The sequence below is a fragment of the Coregonus clupeaformis genome, unplaced genomic scaffold (genome assembly GCF_020615455.1).
Source record: "Coregonus clupeaformis isolate EN_2021a unplaced genomic scaffold, ASM2061545v1 scaf3497, whole genome shotgun sequence".
Lineage (NCBI taxonomy): Eukaryota > Metazoa > Chordata > Actinopteri > Salmoniformes > Salmonidae > Coregonus > Coregonus clupeaformis.
Window position 1 is genome coordinate 19089 of NW_025536951.1, and position 25853 is coordinate 44941.

General features: G+C 45.9%; 1 pseudogene; it reads left to right on the plus strand.

Moving 5' to 3' along the window:
- Positions 1-2440: 2440 nt before the first annotated feature.
- Positions 2441-19952, plus strand: LOC123481182 (annotated as a pseudogene).
- Positions 19953-25853: the final 5901 nt, after the last annotated feature.

The window sequence follows — 25853 nt, forward strand, 5'->3', positions numbered from 1 at the left end:
TGTCCATTGGCAATCAGAGATATGGTCATGACCAGGGTCTCGGAGGGTAGCAGAAGGCTGGCACAAAGCTTGGCCTCTGAGCCTGTTCTGGATCAATGCAGGAATGGCTACCATGTAAACCGAACAGAGAACATATGCATGCACAGCAACAAACACACAGGAAAATCAGTACAAAAATGACAGGGCACTTCTAAACAAGAAACTACAGATGTAGGATCTTCATTTGACCTGTATTGTCATTGAAAAAGAATCGCAGCAACAGGATTTGAACGTTAGTCCATAATGTTGTTGATCAGTGGTTCACTTATGAAAAAAACACATGAAATTCACATGTGATCACGTCAATGAGAATACTTTACTTTAAAAGGCATAATTGACATTAATTCAATTGAAACAGTCATGGTCCCCTGCAGGTTTTGTGCTGTTCCAGGTTTGTTCCAGGGACGTCTCCAATAATGTTTTTAGGACGTTCTTAGAACGTCGTGCATGGTCCCCTGGAGGTTTTTGATAGATGCAGTGAGAATACAGTATTTATGCGTTATACGCCTGCCCCCCGCATGGCCGCCAACCCTCCCTCCTTCCTTGCCTTAAGTAGCCATCTGTCTTGTATAACCATACCAAACGCAACACATCTTACTAATATGATTGTACCGGATTTACTTTTACTATGTTATGTCTAGTCTGTGAGACCAGTTTGACAGATGATATTCAGCTGAAACTAGGCGACCAGTATGTGTGGAGTCATGCATATATACTCAGGTTAAACGTTTTAGAATACCTACTCATCAAGGGTGTTTCTTTATTTTTTAAATTAAAAACACCCTTGAATGAGTAGGTGTTCTAAAACTTTTGACCTGTAGTGTATATGCATGACTACATGTAGAATAATATTGAAGACATCAAAACAATGAAATAACACATATGGAATCATGTAGTAACCAAAAAAAGTGTTAAACAAATCAAAATATATTTTATATTTGAGATTCTTCAAATAGCCACCCTTTGCCTTGATGACAGCTTTTCACACTCTTGGCATTCTTGAAGAAAGCATGTTGAAGAGAAGCCCCACGAGCCAAACGATCCCTAGGCTTACGTGAGGGAAAACCAATTAATGTATAATTCTAGCACGGCGGCCAGGGCCATAAAGGTTGTAGCTACTATTTAGACGAGTTGCAGCCTCCTCCATGCTGGTTGAAACTCATGAGAAGATTCTGATTCCATTCTCCTTCCTAATGAAATGTACTTGTCAGGTCCCTCTCAAATGCCAGCTGGACATGCTGGGCTTTTCATTGATGTAACATGCTGAATACATTTTTGCACATTGCTGTAGATGTCCCATATGTTATTCAAAATCCATGTTTCAGTGCTAACAGCACAGTCTGCATTGCTGACAAAGGCCCGCCGTATCTTTGAAGAACACTGAGTGGGGTCCATTTGTTGTTGCTGGCTGTGGATGTGATTTCACTTGCAAGAATCAATAAACTCTGCTTCCACTGGTTCAGTTTTTTGTTCAATCCAACAGGTCGTCAGGTGCATTGTAATTCATATACCATTTGTTATGTTTATGGGGAAACAAAACTGTGGGGGCACAAATTCTATCTGGGGGGTCCATGCCCGGCTTTGCCACCCTGTAGAGCCGGCTCTGGGTACAATGTTTTTCCCTGAGGTACAAAAAAGTCAAAGGTACACTTCACAGGTAAACATATGAACTCACATGGTACAACCTCAAGTGAATCTTCCAGCAAGACAATAACCCCAAGTACAAATCAAAAAACCCAAAAAGGGTTAATTGACCACAAAATCAACATTTCGCAATGGCCATCTCAGTCTCCAGACTCTGAACCCCATTGAAAACCTGTGGTTTCAATTGAAGAGGAAAGTCCATAAGCACAGATGAAGGATATCAAGGATCGGGAAAGATTCTGTATGGAGGATTGGTCTAAGATCCCTCCCAATGTGTTCTCCAATCTCATAAAACATTTGAGAAAAAGGCTCAGTATCATTATCCCCGAAAGGGGAGGGTGCTGGAGTATTGAGAACCGGGGATCCAATAATTTATAACCTTATGTTTTCGAGATTTTTGGTATTACTTGTTAAACAAAATATATTTCTCTGAACAATTGTATAAGTATAAAAATAATATAACTGTTCCAAAAAATATCATACCATATAGCTCAGTATTTGTATTATTTATTTGACAGTCTTTTTTGCTAATCTTTATCAAAGGATCGAATAATTTTGGACCCCACTATATATTATGGACAAAGTAAAAAAACAGGCATTGCATGCAAACTATTGAGATGTAATCAGGTTATAGTGAAGCCAATGTCGTACACTGTACTGTATGTATATTGATGGTGCATGTGTAGTCTCAAAGCCAGAGAATCTGCCAATCACTGAAAATCACTGTTATTGACACAAATTGGTCAAATATTCACAAGGCTTTTACTTCAATCATTTAACCTGGCTACACCGGTTCCTCTGCTTGTCCTCTACACAGTGCAGTAGGGAGGTCTTGCCAGTAGGAATACTGGGATATAGGCTGACCTGGTGTTTTTATTTCTCTCATTGAGTCATGGTTCCTTCTGGGCATCACGTTTGGAGATGGATACTCTTTGTCTGCTTTCACTGGCTTTGTGTCTGTCAAAAAACTCCAAGACCGTAAGTAAATCTGCAGTCAGTTAGAATTTAGTAATCAGACATGTGGTGTCTCGTCCTGAGTAACATTCTCTCTGTCAGAGAGGAAATTTAGAATGGTTTTTCATCTATCCTTTCTGCAGATATTTGTTCTGTGTATTTCACCTACAAATTAAGGCTTTTCAAAAATTATTCTTGATTTTTTTATCTTGATTTTTTATTTTTATTGCCCCCCCAAAAAAAATACAAAAACGTATAAATACTGTATTTTCACCGCAACTAGACAAAAACCTCCAGGGGACCATGACAACGTTCTAAGAACATCCTAAAAACATTATTGGTGACGCCCCTGGAACAAACCTGTAACAGCACAAAACCGCAGGGGACCATGACTGTTTAAATTAAATTAATGTCAATTATGCCTTTTAAAGTAAAGTACTCTCCTTGATGTGAACACGTGATTTTCATGTGTTTTTTTTTCGTAAGGGTACCCCTGATCAAGCAACATTATGGACTAAAATGTTCAAATCCTGTTGCTGCAGGATTCTTTTTCTTTGACAATACTGGTCAAATTAAGATCCTACATATGTAGTTTCTTGTTTAGAAGTGCCCTCTCATTTTGTACTGATTTTCCTGTGTGTTTGTTGCTGTGCGTGCATATGTTCTCTGTAGGGTTTACATGGTAGCCATTCCTGCAGTGATCCAGGCAGGCTCAGAGGCTAAGCTTTGTGCCAGCCTTCTGCAGCCCAACGAGACCCTGGTCATGACCATATCTCTGATTGCCAATGGACAGAACAAAAGTATTCTCCAAGAGAGTTCTGACCAAGAGTTTCACCGCTGCTTCCAGTTTCAGGTCAGCCCGCACTGGGCGACATCCAGAACCATTCCAATAAGAGTTTACTATACTTCTTAGCTTTGTGATGCATCTCTTAATTGTGTGTGCAATGCCATCTTATTTTATGGGAAATATCAATGTGGTGGCTTACTATAACTTTTCTGGAATTCAGGCTGAAATTTGACATAAAAAAAAGATGACATCAACTACTAAAGAAAAAGCATTTTTAAAACACACTGATGAAAGGAGAAGTGATTGAACCTTCACAACCTTGATGTTGTTAGCAGCACGTTCTTACCAACTAAGCCACACTGGATCATACGTTATTGGTTCATTGTCTCCCTGACAGGCCCCTCATGTGGAGAGTGACGAAGTGCAAAGATTTAAGGTGGAGATTCGAGGTGAAACTTTTCTATCAACAGAGGAGAGAAAGGTCATGATCAAACCGTACAGCCCGATGACATTCGTCCAAACGGATAAACCAATCTACAACCCGGGACAAACAGGTAATTTTACACAGAGCCAGTACACAATTAGTCTGCTTGCTAAGAAACAGGACAATTAGGTGATAGCATGTTTCTATTATGCTCTGTCATCCCAGAGACACTTGAAAGAGGACCATCAGGTGCAGATAAATAAAAAAATCTGCTGTGGGTTCATTCAGAATATGTACACTGGAGTTTGAACCAACATACCACATGTTAAAAGCTGTTCCTCTGCTGGACATTATCATTGGATCCCAATTGACTCATTCATCCCCCCTCCTCTCCCTGTAACTATTCCCCAGGTTGTTGCTGTAAATGAGAATGTGTTCTCAGTCAACTTACCTGGTAAAATAATGGTTACATAAAATAAATAAAAAGATATCGATAGTGTAAATATTTTCAGCGAACTCGCAGAGCAGTTTTCCTTTATCTGCAATTTATTGAATTGGGGCTTTAGTACCAACACTAAAATATTATCCAGAAAAGCTGTCTTGCAAAAATTCTGTTAACTTTCCTGAAAATCCCAGGTTTTTCAGAAATCCTGGCTGAAAGATTCCTGGAATCTGGGAATCCTTCAACAGGGATTTCTGGAAAACCTGGGAAAGTTAGCTAAATTATGCTTCTAAAATTCTCATTGAGTGCTTGTCTTTGTCTTTTCATTGTCTTTTTTCAGTGCAGTTTAGAGTGATCACCTTGGATACCAGTTTTAGCCCTGTCAATCAGCTGGTGAGTGTTGAAAATGTGCAACATTGAATATTGAAAACAATTACCTGTATTTGGTCGTCCTTTAGATCAGTATCTCCACTCTTTCAAACAGAAAGACAGATCTCAAGGGTCACAACGTCACATTACTGTCTGATAGACATAGCATTCAGGTATTATGTAACACTATGTACGATATTGTCCAACCAACTCAACTCTGCGGCCTTGTGAGTTAGTGTCCTCACTGAGAATGGAAGTTTGAGGGTGTCGAGCCTTACCAAAGACTCTAAAAATGAGACCCGATGCCACTCTGCTTGGCACTGAACATTAAGGAGATGGATTGAGGTTAATGCCCAGCAATAGACTAGCGTCCTGTCCAGGCTCCTTCATGCTACAGAAACAGGACATAGGCTCCTGCCTTACGGACAAGGCTTATTATGTAGAATATACTGTACATTTTTATTTTTATTTAGCAATCAAGTAGCTATGACATGTCATACACATCTTGTTAGTACTCCATGAACAATAAGACTTTGGAAATGGGAAATGTTTTGAACAACTATTGACTATCCAAAATCTGTCTGTTTGATAAGGCTACACAAACATTTGAGGCACATAGCACTCAGGGCAAAGGTTCTGCAGAGGTTCTCTAAATAAACCTGTGTGGGTGGATTTTAAGATCCTCAAACCTTCACCACAGGACATGGGGTTTTCATTCATATACTGTAGGTCAGATTGGATTGTATGGGATTTTCTTTCCTGAGATTGAATTAATTTACTGAATTGACATTAGAGTTCCAGTGCAAATACTACTTGTGATGTTTAGTTGAAGAGACAAATCCAACCACCTACCTGGTTCCTATAGTTGTAGACAGTTTTGCTCTTTTGGTCATTTTGGGGGGAATTTGAGAGTTATTCATAAAACATTAACCAATCTTTTGTCTTGCCCTTCACAGTACAACATTGTGGAACTTGAGGTAAGAGCCTTATTAGTCTGTCAATTTATGATGACTGTCACTAAATACTACGACATAAGACAATGACTCCACCAGCTAGGTACTGGAGGTCATCATTCATTTCCACATGGCAGTTACTAGAAGACTCCCTATAAGCTTTATGTGATAACATCTGGGCCACCTTCAACAAGCAAACTTCGGAACGTTGCAGATAGAATGTAATGAATAGAACTGACGTGACTCCTTATTCTACATGTTAGACAGGCATGTTTGGCCTACATAACATATTTGTATCTGAACGTTCCACAATGTTGTGCCCTACTAAACATGTCCCTTGTTCTATGAATCAATAGGATGTTCATCAGAACAGGATTGGACAGTGGGTCAATACTTCATCCAGTGGCAACATTCTGCAGCTTTCTCACCCCCTGAACTCTGAAGCACCTGTAGGATCTTATGCTATTGTAGTGTGGATTGGTGATAACAAAATATACCATCACTTCAAGGTAGAAAAATATGGTAAATTGAGCTTCTTTCTTTTACCTTTCATGCTACATAATATTATGGATCTGCCAGTTGAATCAATACGTCACAATACTGGAACATAAATGAGTTAACTTCTGTTCTTTCATATCTAGTTTTGCCAAAGTTTGAGATCAAAATGAACCTCACCGATGAGATCAGCATTGTTCAAGAGGAGTATAAAGTACAAGTGTGTGCAACGTGAGTCAACAGTACAGTATCGCCATTTTGCAATGCACTGTAGTTACAAGACAATGTGTAACTCAGCTAAATGTCACTGTCTAATTAATCGCATTATGGTAATGCAGAACTTGATTCAAATACTATTTTAAGTATTTTAATTACTTTTACATACATTTCAAAGTAAGTATTTTGATATTTTTTCTTTGAAAATACAAGTAATTCAGTAATAACTATTGTAATACTCCATTCATTTCAACCCAGGTCTGTTTGGTCCTAGGGTTATTTGAAATAGTGTATTTGGAAACAAATACTTAAATATGCATGTATTTGAACACAGGTCTGAGCTAATGACAAATACTAATTGAAGACCTACAATGCTACTACTGCTCAATGTCATAAATTGCTTCTATGAGTAGCCTGAGAATTCAAAAGTTTGGGACATTGGCATTTACATGAACAGTTGGGCCTGTAGTCATAAAGCATCTCAGAGTAGGATTGCTGACCTAGGATCACATCTCCCCTGTCCATGTGACCAAAAGATCACACTGACCTTAGATCAGCACTCATACACTAAGAGGCTTTATGAATACAGGTCCAGATGCATTGACAATGTTGAAAACACTTGACTTAAAGAATGCCTGCAGGTATAATGCATTATAAGTTGTTGTATTTGTAATGTCTCACATGAGGTTTATAATATACTATGTCTCTCTAAGTAGGAAATGTATGATGTTTTATGTTTTTAATGTGTTTTATTATGAAAATAAAATCAGATACACATATGGACAGCCTGTACCTGGTAAAGCAGAGGTAGAGTTGTGCCGACCTTTAGGGTACAATGTATTGATCCCAATAATAATTGATGAGAAAAATCCACAAGGAGTTCCTGATTATACACCCCCATGCCACAAAGAGTCAATAAAGGTCTGTATGCTTTCCTGAAGAAACTATCATCAGTATAATTGTTTTCACATCATATTACATTTTAATGTGATGTGGTTAAATTGATTTAAATCAGTGCTTAATGTGTGGGCTTTTGCTTGCTTTTCCCAGATGGATCAAACTGGCTGTGCTTCTCATGTCTTCAACATGTCAATTTTCACAAAGAAGGCTGGCCAGAAAATGCTCATAGACAGGCTTAGTTTAAACACAAAAAGTAGAGGAGGAGGGGACAGGCAAGTCATTCATCACAAGAATTTGGAGTTGGGAAAAGTGATGACATCATTTAATGTTTTCTGTTTTTAATAATGTTTTTAAATCTTATGTAAGCTGCACTGCAATTCAGCTTCTGCATTGTGAACTGCCATTGTGCATCATGGTGGCACGTGTGGTTGTGAAATAAACCATGCTATTATCATTTGTTTTTCTTTGACAGGTATTACACAGTCAGAGGAAAAACACATAGCACTCTCCTATCTGATTGGAAAACTCACATTTGTCGACACACCCAAAATCTATGAACATGGATCAATTATTGAGGGCAAGGTAAGTCCAAATCGAGTGTTATTGTTTCTTGAACTTTGTTGAATTGTGGATGCCATTTGCTCTTTGACATTCCTGTTTACCTAACTACCAATGGTAGGTAACAGTGACACATGTAGCATCACTTCATAGAACTTTCCCCCTTTTTTCATCAGATAAACGTTGTTCACTACAACAACACACCTATCTCTGACATGTTAGTCTACCTGTTGGAGAAGAAAGGCTGGTCCTCACATCGTCTCCAGAACCTAACCACGGACAGTCATGGTATTGCCAGTTTCTCCCTCAACACAACCAGTATGCCCAAAGAGAATATTAACCTCATAGTAAGTATGATTCCTTCTAGGTTTTTAAATACTCTGAAACTCTGAAGACTCTTCATGCTCCCAAATCACCCCCTTGACCCTACACCCTAGGGCCTATCATGTTCTTGTGGAGATCTGAGAAGATTCCATTGGTATAATAAGCAATATGGTGAACTTCCACTTAGCCTATCAGAGGGCAAGGCGGAGCTCTAAGGGTTGATTTGGGATTGAGCCTTCAGTTATACTCTCTCTTCCCTCTTTTGCTTTCCAGGTAAGCAACACACCACAAGAGGAGAACACTAGATACAGGGTCCCCTATTTCAACAGAGGGCAACACATTCTCTCACTGATCCAGCCCACTGCCCCTCACAGTAAAACGTCCAGCTCTCTGGCTATTCAGAAGATGGAGAAACCACTGGCATGTGAGGAGGAAGTGTCAATCACCATCCAGTACACCATCATAGGGGAGACCGTCCCAAAGGGCTCCGTGGATGTCATCTACCTGGTGAGTAGAACCAGGAACAAGTTGTGACAACCTGCAAACCCTGTCTGCGTCCAAAATGGAACCCTATTCTCTAGTGCACTATTTTGACCAGGGTTATTTCAGACCTAGTCCCAGCCTCTCACCTTCAAAGGAAGGATGTCCCTATACAACACCAATACTCCTCATCATCTCCTTCTTGCTGACTTGATGGATTAACTGTTTTTCCCTCCTCCAGGCCTTATCCAGAGGGGCAATAGTTCAGCATGGACACATGAAGGTTACCGTGCAGCAGGGGAGTCCTGGTGAGGAAGTTTTATTAAGTAATTATGAACGTACTGGAAGGTGCTTGATGACAATGACAGTGAGTATGGTTACATGCACACAATAAAGCAATTATTGTGGAAAGGCAGATTAATATAATACTTCGATTAAAACGTTTACGTTTTGCAAGAAGAACGCTTTCCTTAATAATCCTGTTCACATGGATGTCTGAAATCAGGCTACTGATGCACTCTGATAAATGCAGATTAGCCTATTTAATAGGCCCAATTAAATGAGAGATGTGCATGGTAATTTGTTTTATGGCTACTTCGGGAATATGAACTCATCATGGCCAGAAAAGGTGAGGAATTTATTCTGCATTATATAATTTATCTATTATATTTACAAATGAAATATTGTCTACTCGAGAAATTCGATATTACAGTATTCAGACACCTACAAAAGTCAATGAAAAAGGTGAATCGTCTGCGATCAGTTTTTCGGATCGCATAGAGCAAAATAATTGAAAAAGCGTATCTATTTATTGTGAAGTGGGTCCAATGAAATGAGAGATGGGACGATTGGTAGCCTATCCTAACTTGTTGTAGGCCTATAGGCTATTTCGCGAGTAGCCTATGAAACCATCACAGTCAGAAAAGGTGAGGATTTATTCTGCAATGATTATAGTAATGAAATGAATAATTAGAAATAAGTATCTATTTCATATTATTTTAGAATGCAAAGATAAAATAAATCGATTTTCGCTCACTAAGGGAAAATGATTCTATTATTATTATTATTATTATTATTATTATTATATTTAGCTACCTGTTTTTTGTTATGAATAAGAGTGTCATATATTCCTGCACAAGGCTACTTTTGCCATCTTGCAATGCAATCCTTCAACCATGCATGGTCTGAAGTTTGCAGGATAAGCACATTCTCACTTCAAGTTCAGTTTTTATAAATACCAACTTTTGAGTGAAAACTGGCGTATGTTATGAATGTTTAGGGGCATATTTTGTGCATACCCAACGTTTATATGCCCCTGGTGTTTTAATCGGCGTATGCTTTCTTAGATTTTGACATTACATCGATTAAGATAGAGTAAGGTGACTCTTGCATAATCTGTTTACTGCCATAATCAGTTTACTATCTAATTATTACTGTGCATGTAAACGTACTCAGTGTGACATGCTCTTGCGTTGCAGTAACTGAGGGTGAAGTCACCTTGAAGTTGGCAGTGGTTCCAGAGATGGCGCCAGTGATACAGGTCCTGGTGTACAGTATGCTTCCCAGCGAGACTGTAATCGCCCACAGCATGAACTTCCCCACTGAGAAATGCTTCAGGCACAAGGTGTGGGTATATGTACAGTGAGGGGAAAAAGTATTTGATCCCCTGCTGATTTTGTACGTTTGCCCACTGACAAAGACATGATCAGTCTATAATTGTAATGGTAGGTTTATTTGAACAATGAGCGACAGAATAACAACAACAAAAATCCAGTAAAACGCATGTCAAAATGTTATAAATTGATTTGCATTTTAATGAGGGAAATAAGTATTTGACCCCTCTGCAAAACATGACTTAGTACTTGGTGGCAAAACCCTTGTTGGCAATCACAGAGGTCAGACGTTTCTTGTAGTTGGCCACCAGGTTTGCACACATCTCAGGAGGGATTTTGTCCCACTCCTCTTTGCAGATCTTCTCCAAGTCATTAAGGTTTCGAGGCTGACGTTTGGCAACTCGAACCTTCAGCTCCCGCCACAGATTTTCTATGGGATTAAGGTCTGGAGACTGGCTAGGCCACTCCAGGACCTTAATGTGCTTCTTCTTGAGCCACTCCTTTGTTGCCTTGGCTGTGTGTTTTGGGTCATTGTCATGCTGGAATACCCATCCACAACCCATTCTCAATGCCCTGGCTGAGGGAAGGAGGTTCTCACCCAAGATTTGACGGTACATGGCCCCGTCCATCGTCCCTTTGATGCAGTGAAGTTGTCCTGTCCCCTTAGCAGAAAAAACACCCCCAAAGCATAATGTTTCCACCTACATGTTTGACGGTGGGGATGGTGTTATTGGGGTCATAGGCAGCATTCCTCCTCCTCCAAACACGGCGAGTTGAGTTGATGCCAAAGAGCTCCATTTTGGTCTCATCTGACCACAACACTTTCACCCAGTTCTCCTCTGAATCATTCAGATGTACATTGGCAAACTTCAGACGGCCCTGTATATGTGCTTTCTTGAGATGGGGGACCTTGCGGGTGCTGCAGGATTTCAGTCCTTCACGGCGTAGTGTGTTACCAATTGTTTTCTTGGTGACAATGGTCCCAGCTGCCTTGAGATCTTTGACAAGATCCTCCCGTGTAGTTCTGGGCTGATTCCTCACCGTTCTCATGATCATTGCAGCTCCACGAGGTGAGATCTTGCATGGAGCCCCAGGCCGAGGGAGACTGACAGTTCTTTTGTGTTTCTTCCATTTGTGAATAATCGCACCAACTGTTGTCACCTTCTCACCAAGCTGCTTGGCGATGGTCTTGTAGCCCATTCCAGCCTTGTGTAGGTCTACAATCTTGTCCCTGACATCCTTGGAGAGCTCTTTGGTCTTGGCCATGGTGGAGAGTTTGGAATCTGATTGATTGATTGCTTCTGTGGACAGGTGTCTTTTATACAGGTAACAAGCTGAGATTAGGAGCACTCCCTTTAAGAGTGTGCTCCTAATCTCAGCTCGTTCCTGTATAAAAGACACCTGGGAGCCAGAAATCTTTTTGATTGAGAGGGGGTGAAATACTTATTACCCTCATTAAAATGCAAATCAATTTATAACATTTTTGACATGCATTTTTCTGGATTTTTGTTGTTGTTATTCTGTCTCTCACTGTTCAAATAAACCTACCATTAAAATTATAGACTGATCATTTCTTTGTCAGTGGGCAAACGTACAAAATCAGCAGGGGATCAAATACTTTTTTGCCTCACTGTATGTGAAAATATGGGTTGTTTATGAATTCGAAGGACCAATAAAAAACTTAGGTGCTGGATTTTAGGCCGGTAGCAACCACCACAGGGTGTCCTTTCAGAACACAAGGAAGCAGTAGTTCCAGTTCAAGGGTTTATAATAATTATTATTATATGCCATTTAGCAGACGCTTTTACCCAAAGCGACTTACAGTCATGTGCGCATACATTTTTACGTATGGGTGGTCCCGGGATCGAACCCACTACCCTGGCGTTACAAGCGCCATGCTCTACCAATTGAGCTACAGAGGACCACATGAAGATCTACACACACACATACAACACCACTCTCTCTGATACTAATTGTGGTTCTGTAAAGAAAAGAGGAGAACTCAGGCTATAGCACAGTATGGGAAAAATATGCCTCTTTGAATGTCAACAAACTAAATAGGATATGTGGACCCAAACACATACTAGATGCACAACGAAACAATAGAGTAATGTAGAAATATCTGCACATAATAAGCATGAGCAATCTACAACCGAAAATAGCCTTGCACCACAGACAAATGCTAACAAATGCTAACCACTAACTAGCATGCTAAATAGTAATGCATTCCGGATGACAATGCTAATGTTAATGCTAACACTAGCGGGTGTACGCGAGCTAGCAAGTTTAATACAAATGCTAGATATTTACAACAGACTCTATTTAGCTCCAAACAACAAGACATCAGGATTTTGGCACTTACATTTAGCTGCACGTACAATAAAACATCAGAAAGAAAAGCAATGTTTTCTAAGGAGGTAGAATATGGAGGAGTGAAAAACCAGTGGATCATCAGAATGGAAACTACAGACTGCCTGAGGCCCTGCCAGGTCAGGTATTATGCTAAGTCCCGGGAAAAAAGGCTGCTGATTGGCTAATACAATTATGATGATTGACATTACCTAATTTCAATAAGAAAACCAAAAGTTGGGGTCTTGGAAAGGAGATGAGCTGTCCATTTTCACAGCCGACCCCAAATGTGTTGTACCTATTTGCTACAACTGACAAGCCAGCTAAGGGTCAGTAGCTTCTTGAGGAAGGGCGGGAAGCTGGATGAGTCAAGCAACAGGCCTGACGTAGGTTCTGTCCTTGACTTCGATCTCTGCTGTCCTCACTTTCCCGTCTGCTCCAGGGATAACTGACTTGACAGTTCCAATTTGCCACAGTGCCCTAGGAAGCTGATCATCACAACAGTCCCAACTATAAGCTCTTCCTTACTGTGAAACAGTGCCAGAAATTGTCGGCTAGAACCTGGCTGTGTCTACATATTTTGCGACTGAGCAGTTCAGACTCTGGGTAGACCACCTGTGGTAGTGACGAGTCTGGCCGCCCCATGAGAAGAGAGTTAGAAGTGATTGGGTCCGGATCCGCGATGTCCGACGAAACATATCCCAAGGGATTGTAGTCTGGTTTTCAACCTTCCCAAGTTCTCTCATGTCACCCCGCTCCTCCGCACACTCCACTGGCTTCCAGTTGAGGCTTGCATCTACTACAAGACCATGGTGCTTGCCTACGGAGCTGTGAGGGGAACGGCACCTCCTTACCTTCAGGCTCTGATCAGACCCTACACCCAAACGAGGGCACTACGTTCATCCACCTCTGGCCTGCTAGCCCCCCTACCTCTACGGAAGCACAGCTCCCACTCAGCCCAGTCAAAGCTATTCGCTGCTCTGGCACCCCAATGGTGGAACAAGCTCCCCCACGACGCCAGGACAGCGGAGTCACTGACCACCTTCCGGAGACACTTGAAACCCTACCTCTTTAAGGAATACCTGGAATAGTATCAAAGTAATCATTCTACCCCCCCCTCCCTCCCCCACCCCTCCATAAAAAAAAAAGTGGTTGTCCCACTGGCTATCATAAGTTGAATGCACCAATTTGTAAGTCGCTCTGGATAAGATCGTCTGCTAAATGATGTAAATGTAAGATCCCTTCTACTTCAATTAGGACAGTCCTCAGCACCTCTTCGGAGATGGTCTGCGCGCCAAGGGTGGTTTGCAGGGCAGTCTTGATGGATCTGATCTCCCTCTCCCAGCATCCTCCAAAGTGCGGTGCACTTGGTAGGTTGAAGGCGAAGCGAATCTTCTGACTGTTTAACTGTTCCTGGAGCTATGGGTGGAGAGTCATGAAGGCCTCCTGTAGCTCCCGCTTCCCTCCCTTGAAATTTGTTCCTCGATCAGACAGGATCTGATTTCTCTTTGAGCGATGAAGCCTCTCAAAGCCTTTAGGAACAAATCAGAATCCATGTTCGTCAGTAGATCCACGTGTACAGCCTGGGTGGTCATGCGCTTAAAGATGATGCCCCATCTCTTTTCATTTCTTCGGGCCAATCTTGATGATATACGGTCCAAAGCAGTCCACACCTGTATAATAGAATGTGGGCTTGTGGAGCCGCAGTCGGGCTGGAGGCAGGTCAGCCATCCTAGGCACATCTGGCTGGCCTTGCCAATTCCTGCATTCGGCGCAACCAAGCTGAAAACGCCGAATAGCTGCCCTCCCTCTCAGAATCCAGAACCTTCAATGTAACTCAGCAAACACCCTGTCTTGGCCCGGGTGTCTCAGCTGCTCATCATATTTATTGAGCAGCAACCTGGTGAGCGGATGACCTGGGTCCAGAACTACTGGGTGAAGAACGTCAGGGCCCAGCTGGTCACACCTCCGAAGGTGACTTCCAACACGAATCAGTCCAGTGTCGTTGTCATACTCCGGGGCCAGTGTCACCAGACGGCTGCTCGGAGGGACTGGCTTGCCTTCCTCTAGTAGGGAGAGGTCTTCTGGGAAGCTCTCAGACTGAGCATGTCTGAGTACTTTGAGTTCTGCTTGCTTGAAATCGTCGGCTGAAGGGTTGTCGACACTACTTGCCGCCCCGTGTAGCAACTGCACTGTGGCTTCCACCAGCTCATGGAAAGTGTTGAACTGGGCAACATCAGGGAGAGATGACTTGGTGTCCGCTGACAGGAGTCCACAGAAGGTAAGCTTCCAAAGCTCCTCTGCTTCATCAGGAGGTACTTGGTCGGATCTTCTTGGGCCAGGATGACTGGGCCTGCCACAGGAATGGAGGACCTTGACTCCAACGGTTGTGTTCTATAAGCTGAGACAGCGTCTTGCCATGTGTGATATCGTCGATTTCTCTCCGTGTACATGTAACGCCAGGCCTGGGGGGTCCGTGAGCTCCTGTATTTCTGTGACTCTTGTGCCTACAAATACTTTGTACCTGCAGGAGTCTGACTGGAGCCAGGTTAAGACTGTTGTAGAATCCGACCAGACATGACCTCGTGGATTTCCTTAGTGAGTTATTTTCTGATGACCACGGCCAGCTGGGCACCGGTGAGTGCTGCACAGAGCTCGAGTCTTGGCATTGACTGTTGTTGTTTCGGGGCCACTCTTGATCTTGCTGCAAGGAATGCCACTTGGATCCATCCCTTGGTGTCTTCAGTATGGAGGTACGCAATGGCACCGTACGCACGTTCTGAGGCATCACTGAGGACTTGAACACTTCTTGTGCTGGTTGGGAGATCCATGTCGGTGCTGACGTAACACCTTGGTAGTGTGACCTGAGACAGCTGTGGAAGTTCGTTCTCCCAAATAAGCCACGCTTGGAGAAGATTTTCAGGTAGGTCTGGGACATCCCACCCTCTTTTCTTATCCCAGAGCCTTTGGACCACAACCTTGGCCGTGTGGTGTATGGAACGATGAAGCCAAGTGGATCGTACTGGCTGGCAAGGATCCGATATATGTTGCGCATGGTGGGTTCAACTTTCTCCATGTGACCGTGCTTATAGCCAAGAGTGTCAGACAGACATTGCCATCGTAATCCAAGGGTGCGCTCTTGGCAAGAAGGTGCTTCAACTTGTCCACCAGTTTCTTGGCTTCATCTGCAGAGGGGAGACTTTGTAGACAGTTGTCTACATAGAAACAGCATTCTACAGAGAAGCTCACATCTTCTTTGGGCTCACTGTGGTTAAACGCAAGCTTCCGAAGGGCAAACGTGGTGCAGCAGGGGCTACATGTCGTCCCAAAGGGAAGTACCTGCCACTCATAGACCTCAGGGTAATCATCACGGTTTAGCTTTCAAGGGACGAAGGTTCTTTTTCCACAAAAGGGGAGTGGCGTACCTTTGAACCCTGTCCATTTCGAACTTGACTGTCTTCTCCTCCAGTAGATGCATGGCTTCTACATCTTGTTTGGACCATGTGACGAGCTTCTCACTCCTGTATGGTAGCGTATCCAACTGCCAGAGCTTCTCTACATGGCTGAAGAGCTCTGCAGATGGAGAGACGAGGGATGTATGAAGGAACTTTAAGGGTCCATCTGAGCTAAGTTTTGATGGCGGCAGGTCCGCCAGGAGACCCAAACGCACTGGCTCTGTCGGGGTGATTAGATGGGGAATGTCTGATCCGATGCGCAGTAGCGGCTGCGCCTGATACAGCGGTTGAAGGGGAAGGCCTTTGAGGTGCCGATACCTTTTCTGAAGGGCTTTGACAGGGTAGGTATGCGGTGCAAGGCCCAACTATTCAGCTGTGAAGGCTCTGTGGATGTCAAAGGATTGGTTGAGTAACAGGGGCCACAGAGAATGACAAAGAAGCTCCATGGATGACTCAAATATCTTGACGCACAGTACGAAGTGCCAAGTCCTCAGAATTGCCTTGGAGGCCTAGCTGCTCTGCTGCTTCGTGTAGAGGTATAGTGCGCTCCGACCTGTCGTCCAACAGGGCGTACGTGTCAAGTGACTTGTTGCCGCTCTGCAAGATGACTCCACTCATCTTCAGCAACACCTTACTGCTGCCGGAAGGTCGATCAACGTAGAGGGTCTCTGCAGTGGAGCTCACCAGGCCTCTGTTGGCGCCTTTGTGCTGGTGGTCTTCATAGTGTTCGTGCTAGCGTTCTTTGTAGCAGTCCGACTAGTGTTGACCTCGTGGAGAATCTCAAGATGCTTCTTCTCGCACTTCTTGCACTTAGCCTTGAGAGTACACTGAGCTGCTTGGTGTTCGCGTCCACACTTCCCACATCTTTCATTTGTCTTGATCCAGGATTCTTTCTGTTCTTTGGAAAGGAGCTGAAAGTTGGTGCATTGATTCATGTAATGCTGCATGGTGTTGCAGAACGACAATACTTATTTGGCTTCTCACGTGACTTTTCCTCCGGAGATTGGTTCTGCGCAGAGACTTCGCTTTGTCCTTTCTCTGCTCACCCCGTGGAGGATGGTGATGGTCTTAGGGAAGGATTTGTCTTCATGTTGATCTCGGCATGAGGTAGGGTGGTCCCTGCTTTGGTCGCTACTGAACTGTGTGTCATCTACTTGTACTCTCACGTCGTACTCAAGCCACTCTGCTAGGTGAAGGAGGGTTGGAATGGGTGTCTTGATGGGGGTTCACACATCTCTTGAAGCTGACTCTTAGGTTGTGTGATAACTTAGCTAAGAGGCGGGAGACATGTGATCCACACCTCAGTTCTGTCTGTCCATTACTCCCTAGCTGATCCAACATGCCAACCAAGGCACGCATCCTCAGAGCGAATGTTCGGAATGCCTTGGTGTCACCACTCTTGATGTTGGGGCCATCCATTAACCCTGCAATGCATTGGAGGGCAAACAGGTGGGGCTGGCCATACAGTTCTGTGAGGGACTCCATGGTGTCACTGTATGTGTACCTGCTGTTGCTGTAGGAGTTGGCAATTAGCAAAGCCTCTTCCAACTTCAGGTGGTCCAACAATATCTGAAACTTGAAGCACTCTGTTGCATCTACAGGCAGCACATTGTCGAGGGCCAACTTCAGTCTTGCAAACTCTCGTGGGTATTCATTGATAAAGTTGGGGATGGTAGGAGTTAGTCCACGGTAGGTGCACTCTCAGCTGGGCGGAGAAGGTGTGCGGAAGGTAGCTGCTGCTGGTCTTGTTGCGAGAGTAATTAATTCCACTCACAGTGCCCTCTACACGTGGTCCCTCGTTGGAGTGGTGTGTTGTTGTGTGTGTGGTGATCGTCTGCCTTGACTCGTAGCATACCTCATAGTCGACCAGACGATGCGGGTGCGAATCTGACGGTGGGGGACGAACCACAACTTGTGGAGGATCTTCTCTGGTGACTGGCTTCCTTGGACTCTGGCAGTTACTGCATCCTGCTCGTAAGGACCATGAAAAATATGGGTTGTTTATGATTTCGAAGGACCAATAAAAAGGGATAAAAAACCTAGGTGCTGGATTTTAGGCCGGTTTCAACCACCACAGGGTGTCCGTTCAGAACACGAGGATGCAGTAGTTCCAGTTCAATGGTTTAATGAAGATCCACACACACAAATACAACACCACCCTCTCTGATACTAATTGTGGTTCTGCAAAGAAAAGAGGAGAACTTAGGCTATAGCACAGTATGGGAAAAATATGCCTACAAACTAAACAGGCTATGTGGACCCAAACACATGCTAGATGCACAAACAAACAACAGAGCAATGTAGAAATATCTACACAATATAAAACATAATAAGCATGAGCAATCTATAACCGAAAATAGCCTAGCACCACAGACAAATGCTAACAAATGCTAATCGCTAATATGCATGCTAAATAGTAACGCATTCCGGATGACAATGCTAATGCTAACGCTAGCGGGAGTACGCGAGCTAGCTAGCTAGCTACCAAGTTTAACACAAATGGTACATATTTACAACAGACAGGATTTTGGGACTTACATTTAGCTGCACCTTCAATAAAACATCAGAAAGAAAAGCAATTTGTTCTAAGGAGGTAGAATAAGAGAAGAGAAAAATTGGTTGGTCATCAGAATGGAAACTACAGACTGTCTGAGGCCCTGGCTGGTCAGGTATTATGCTAAGTCCCGGGGGAAAGGCTGCTGATTGGCTGATACAATTATGATGATTGGCGTGACCTTATTTCAATAAGAAAACCAAAAGAAAGTTGGGGGTCTTGGAAAGGAGATGAGCTGGCCGTTTTTACAGTGTGCATGCGTCTGTGTGTGTCATACCCTCATCACAAAGATATTGTGTACACTAAAGGTGTATCATGTACACTTGTGTATGTCATGTGTGCCAGGTGTTGGTGGAGTTCTTACCCTCAAAAGCGGTCCCAGGGGAGGAGAACACCCTGCAGCTCTCGGCCCAGCCCGGCTCCCTCTGTGGCCTCAGCACTGTGGACAAGAGTGTTCACATCATGGAGCCAGGGAAGAGGCTGGATGCTGACAAGGTAACAGAGCTCACTGAAGTGAATGTCAACGGTCATACCACCATATAAACAGCTTTTGTGGTGCTGGGAATACAAACAGCTTCAGGGGAATAAGAAGTGACTACAGCAGACTTGGAGTGGGTCTGTTCACAGTGGGCCAATGGGTGTGCTTTCATCAACTGGAAAGCATATCCCTATTGGTACTTAAAGTGGCAATATGTAACTTTTTGGGCGACCTGAATTCAACCAAATTCACATAGAAATGTGAGTAATAGATCTACTTGAAAGGAAGTCTAAGAAGCATTGTATCTGTTCTATGTGTGCTATTTCTTTGGTCCCCGTTCTTAAGTTTTGTTTTTGCATCTTTTACTTTTGGGTTTGTACACCATCTTCAAACAGCTGAAACAACAATATTTATGGTTATGGAAAATATATTTCACAGCGGTTTAGATGGTACAATGATTCTCTACACTATACTAGGCTATTTTGTCACATAAACCACTGTGAAATATATTTTCCATAACCATAAATATTGTTGTTTCAGCTGTTTGAAGATGGTGTACAAACCCAAAAGTAAAAGATGCAAAAACAAAACTTAAGAACGGGGACCAAAGAAGCAACCAGGAAATGGAGGAGCGATTTCTGCATAGTGTGACTTTAATAAGTTCAAATTCTGGGTTGTGTTCATTAGGGCACGGAAAGCATTTTAAAAACGTTTAGCAATGGAAAATGAAATTAGACAAGTCTAAGTAGTCACTGCCTTCTGTTTGGTGCCCAATGAACAAGGTCATTTCACGTCTCCTTATTATCCCATTCCAGATATTTGATTTGTTACCAGTCAAGGAGACAACATACATTCCCTACGAGCTTGAAGATCCAGTACCATGTTTACGTGTAAGACCAAGGAGATATGTAATGCCATACCCAGATGGACTAACTGAGGAGAAAAAGGAACCTTATGAAGTTTTTCAGGTAACTTCTGCCTTGTTTTCTCTTAACTTGAAGCCTCTTTTCCTCTCTCTCGTAAGAATCAGTTACCAAACTTGTCATGAGCACTCTCTCTCCCTGGTAGCAACATTAATTGCATTCAATTATCTTCCACTCTGCTCACCTCCCTCTCTCTACTCAGCCTAACTAGCTCCACCTGCCCTGCTCTGCTCTTGTTACCTGGCCAGCTGCACTGCATTTCCCACTCACCATCCTCACCTTGCCTCACTCTGTTCTAATTACTCTGCCAGCTGAACTGCATTTCCCCACTACCTCTCCCAGTATATCAAGCCCTGTTTTTCAGCCAAGCCCTGTCAGATCGTCTTCAAACCCGGACCAGTAACCTGCCTGTCTGCGCTCTGACTCCTGTTTGTGATACCGATCCTTTCTTGACTGCCTCCTTGTTCTACTGCCCCGTCTATCCCAACCTGCCTTCTGGACCTCGACTACTCTCCGATCTTCAGCCCCCTCCGGTAACTCGTTTCTGCCTTCTGTCTCTCACCACGATATTTGCCCAGCCCTGATCTGTACTTCTGCCTGCCATTCATTTTGCTGTTGTGTGTGTGTGTTCCCCCAGGTCTCCGACCACCAGATGAGCGTGCCCAGACGCTTTCACCACCCTCAGCCCGATACGCCGCTCCATCACTGGGGAACACACACACTAAGCACTTGGACTGGACACCCCCGGACATTTGGTGACCCCCGGAGCACAGGTACCCACAGGAGGACCCTGAAAGACCCCTGACACCCCTGGGACTCCTCTTCCCGCCTGTAACCTTGAATAAAGAACTCTGAATTTGAACTTGCGCTCTTGGGTCCTCTTCTGTTCGTGACAGAACGATCTGACCATCATGGACCCAGCGCACTCCCTGACCACGATGGAGGAAGAGCCAGAGAGGACTGCCCTACAGCGACTGGAACGCTCTGAGGGAGACATAAATCGGATGGCTGGCGACATCGCTTCCCTTCTCCAGCTATTCAACCAGCAGCAACAACAGTTCCAACTGCAGCAACAACAGCTAGCCCAAGCCCTGCAACTACTCTCAAGCCCGGCTACTCCACCTGCACCCCCCTGGTCCTTTTGTTCCTGTACCACCGATACTCCTTCATCCCTCCGCTGGAGGTCCCAATGCTGCAGGCCCGGCAGTGCTGCCACCAGATCCCCACGCTCCTGAACCAAGGATTGGGAACCGGAACGCTTTTGATGGCAACCAGAAGCAAGTAAGACCATTCTTGAGCAGCTGCCGAATCCAGTTTGCACTACAGCCCAGGACTTTCTCAACAGAGGGAGCCAAGGTGGGGTATGTCATCACACATCTCACCGGTCGAGCTCGGTTGTGGGGAACGGCGGAATTCGACCGGCAAACCCCAGCCTGTGCCTCCTTCAGTGCCTTTGAGGAGGAGATGTTAAAGGTCTTTGACCTAGGCTCGCCAACAGCCGAAGCGTCACAAGCTCTGCTCACCATCCGTCAGGGCAATCGGACAGTGGCAGACTTCTCCATTGACTTTCGTACCCTGGCCAGTCAAAGCTCGTTTAACCCAGAGGCACTGGTGCAAGCCTTCCTCCATAGCCTGGCCGGACTATATCAAGGGACGAGCTTGTTTCCCATGACCCGCCCTCAACGCTTGATGCCGCCATTGACCTTGCCGTTCGCATTGACCGCCGTATACAGACCCGGAGGAGGGAGAAGGGCCGTCTCAGTCAACCTGCCATCCGTGACTCGGTCGATACCGCTTCTGTCCAGCCCCTGCCTGTCAAGTCCCATAGCCAACTCAATCAGCCTGAGCCCATGGAGATTGGCCGTGCCTCTCTGACTCCCGAGGAGCGTCGGCGCCGTCTAAGCTCCAACCTTTGCCTCTACTGTGGTGGCGAGAATCACCGTGTCGCTACTTGTCCGGCAAAAGCCGCAGCTCACCAGGTGTAGGGGAGATCCGGGTGAGCTCAACAAGCCTTCAGTCTCCCTCCATCCGAAAGACCCTGCTTCATCTCCGCCTTCAGCTTTCTGACAAGACTCATACATTGGCCGCCCTTGTGGATTCCGGAGCCGAAGCAAACATCATGGACCCTGAGCTTGCACAGCAACTGGGCGTGAACCATCATCAACTGACACAACCCATTCCTGCACGAGCCCTGGATGGGCATCATCTTGGCACTGTCACTCATATCTCCGCCCCTGTGACAATCCTGCTGTCAGGAAACCACCAGGAGTCCATCCAGTTTCACCTCCTACACTCACCTGGCCAACCACTCATTCTTGGATACCCGTGGCTCCGTCAGCACAACCCCCACATCGACTGGGAGACAGGAACAGTCCGTGAGTGGGGAAGGAGTTGTCACCAGACCTGTTTAAGGGGGGCCACCCTGCCCGTTCACCGGGAAGGATCTAGCGCTACCTCCGACATATCCAATGTTCCGGCCTGTTACCACAGCCTGAAAGAGGTGTTCAACAAATCCAAGGCGACATCTCTACCCCCACACAGACCCTATGACTGCGCGATTGATCTCCTGCCTGGCACAGCACCTCCCAAGGGTCGTCTGTATTCACTGTCAGCCCCGGAAAGAAAGGCCATGGAGGACTACATTAATGACTCTCTTGCCTCCGGGATAATTAGACCGTCGTCTTCCCCGCAGGAGCGGGATTCTTCTTTGTCGGCAAGAAGGACGGTTCTCTTCGTCCATGCATAGATTACCGGGGTCTGAACGACATCACGGTTAAGAATCGCTACCCACTGCCCTTACTTTCGTCTGCCTTCGAACTGCTGCAGGGAGCCACTGTATTCACTAAGCTGGACCTTCGCAATGCCTACCATCTGGTGCGGATGAGGGAGGGAGACGAATGGAAGACAGCGTTCAACACACCAACCGGCCACTATGAATATCTCGTCATGCCCTTCGGCCTCACCAATGCCCCAGCAGTTTTTCAAGCCCTAGTGAATGATATCCTCAGGGGACATGCTAAATACGTTCGTATTTGTGTACCTTGACGATATTTTAATATTCTCAAAGACTCTGTCAGAACACACGCACCACGTCCGGTTGGTCCTGCGCCGCCTGCTGGAGAACTCTCTTTTCGTGAAGGCAGAGAAGTGCGAGTTCCATGCCAAGACCGTTTCATTCCTGGGGTATGTGGTGACCGAGGGCAGCATTCAGATGGATCTCACGAAGGTGTCGGCTGTCACTTCCTGGCCAGTTCCTGAGTCTCGGAAGAAGTTGCAACAGTTCCTGGGCTTTGCCAACTTTTATAGGAGATTCATCAGAAACTATAGCACAGTGGCTGCACCCCTCACGGCGCTAACCAGCACTAAACAACCGTACCAATGGACATCAGCTGCTGATAAGGCCTTCAATATCCTCAAGACATGTTTCACTTCTGCTCCCATCCTCCAGATGCCAGATGCAGCAAGGCAGTTTGTGGTGGAGGTAGATGCTTCGGACGTGGGAGTGGGTGCAGTGCTTTCTCAAAGAGCAGCTGAGGATGGCAAGATGCACCCCTGTGCCTTCTACTCCCGTCGGCTAACCCCCTGCCGAATGCAACTACGACATTGGGAACCGCGAGCTGTTGGCTGTCAAGCTCGCCCTTGAAGAATGGCGGCACTGGTTAGAGGGGTCAAAGGAACCATTCGTAGTGTGGACAGACCACAAGAACCTGGAGTATATCCAAACAGCCAGGAGGCTGAACTCCCGTCAACAGCGGTGGTCTCTGTTCTTTACGCGCTTCAATTTCACGCTCTCCTACCGCCCGGGATCTCGCAACATCAAACCTGATGCTCTTTCCCCGGATGTTTCAGAAGGACGAGACCACCGCCATGACAGCTCCCATTCTTCCCAGCCACTTGGTCGTAGCGGCCCTCACCTGGGAGATCGAGAAGCAGGTCATGGAGGCTCTTCGGGACCAGCCAGGTCCAAGCACCAGCGCCCCCAACCGTCTGTTTGTTCCAGCAAATCTCAGGTCACCTGTGATTCAGTGGGGGCACGAATCCCGTCTGGCCTGTCATCCCGGCATCACTCGCACCCTTCATCTGGTCCGCCAGCGGTTCTGGTGGCGGGGGATGAGACGGGATGTCCGAGAATTCATCCGAGCTTGTCCCACTTGTAACCGAAACAAGACTCCCAACCAGCCTCCTGCTGGGTTGCTGCAACCCTACTCATACCCAAGAGGCCCTGGTCCCACGTTTCACTGGACTTTGTTACGGGCCTGCCGCCCTCTGACGGACACACAGTCATCCTTACCATTGTTGACCGCTTTAGTAAGATGACCCACTTCGTGCCCCCTTCCCAAACTACCCTCTGCTAAAGAGACCTCCCAGGTGGTCCTGGAACATGTGTTTCGTATCCATGGCCTACCCCAGGATATAGTGTCAGACCGGGGCCCGCAATTCTCAGCAACCTTTTGGAAGGAGTTCTGTCATCTCCTTGGGGCCACCGCCAGCCTATCGTCTGGATTCCACCCGCAGTCAAACGGCCAGACTGAACGCATGAACCAGGAGCTGGAGAAGGCACTGAGGTGTGTGGCTTCCCAAAAATCCCCGGGCCTGGGCTCAACACCTGCTCTGGGTGGAATATGCCCATAATTCACTCACCAGTTCCTCCACCGGGCTCCCCTTTCAGTGTGTCTACGGGTATCAACCTCCACTGTTTGCCAGCCAGGAGGCGGATGCCACCTGTCCGTCTGCTCTTGCGTATGCCCGCCGCTGCCGCCGCACTTGGGCCCAGGCTCGCACTGTGCTCCTGAAGTCTGGAACCAGCTACGCCGTCGGGTGCCAACCGACGGAGGACCCCAGCACCTACTTACCGGGTTGGTCAGAAGGTCTGGCTGTCTGCCCGGGATCTGCCGCTGCGGGTTGTATCACGAAAGCTGGCCCCTCGCTTCATTGGTCCTTTTCCTGTGCAGAAAGTCATCAGTCCAACGGCGGTCCGACTTCAGTTGCCCGCTTCCATGCGGGTCCACCCCACCTTCCACGTCTCCAAGGTCAAGCCGGTCCATGAAAGTCCCCTGGTCCCTGTAGCTCCGGCGCCACCTCCTCCGCGCCTCGTAGATGGCGGTCCTGTCTTCACCGTCGCGGCTGCTCCGCTCTAGGCGAAGGGGTAGGGGTCTCCAGTACCTCGTTGATTGGGAGGGATATGGTCCAGAGGGGAGAGGACCTGGATCCCGGCCAGGAGGATAGTGGACCGGACCCTTATCACTGACTTCCACCGACTACATCCTGATCAGCCTGCAATCCGTGAGGGGCCGTCCAAGAGGGGTTCCTAGCCGTCCGGCCCGCCCTGCTCCTGTCTCAGTGCCTGTCTGTCTCCCGACCGTGACCCTCCAGCTCCTTCTGAGGATGAGGAGATTCACTCGGACCGCTCGGAGGAGTTCTGACCCGCCGCCTGCTCCCCTCCACCCTCCCGGCATGATGTTGTTCTTGGGACTTCTGGGGCCGTCCCTTGGAGTGGGGGGTCCTGTCATGAGCACTCTCTCTCCCTGGTAGCAACATTAATTGCATTCAATTATCTTCCACTCTGCTCACCTCCCTCTCTCTACTCAGCCTAACTAGCTCCACCTGCCCTGCTCTGCTCTTGTTACCTGGCCAGCTGCACTGCATTTCCCACTCACCATCCTCACCTTGCCTCACTCTGTTCTAATTACTCTGCCAGCTGAACTGCATTTCCCCACTACCTCTCCCAGTATATCAAGCCCTGTTTTTCAGCCAAGCCCTGTCAGATCGTCTTCAAACCCGGACCAGTAACCTGCCTGTCTGCGCTCTGACTCCTGTTTGTGATACCGATCCTTTCTTGACTGCCTCCCTTGTTCTACTGCCCCGTCTATCCCAACCTGCCTTCTGGACCTCGACT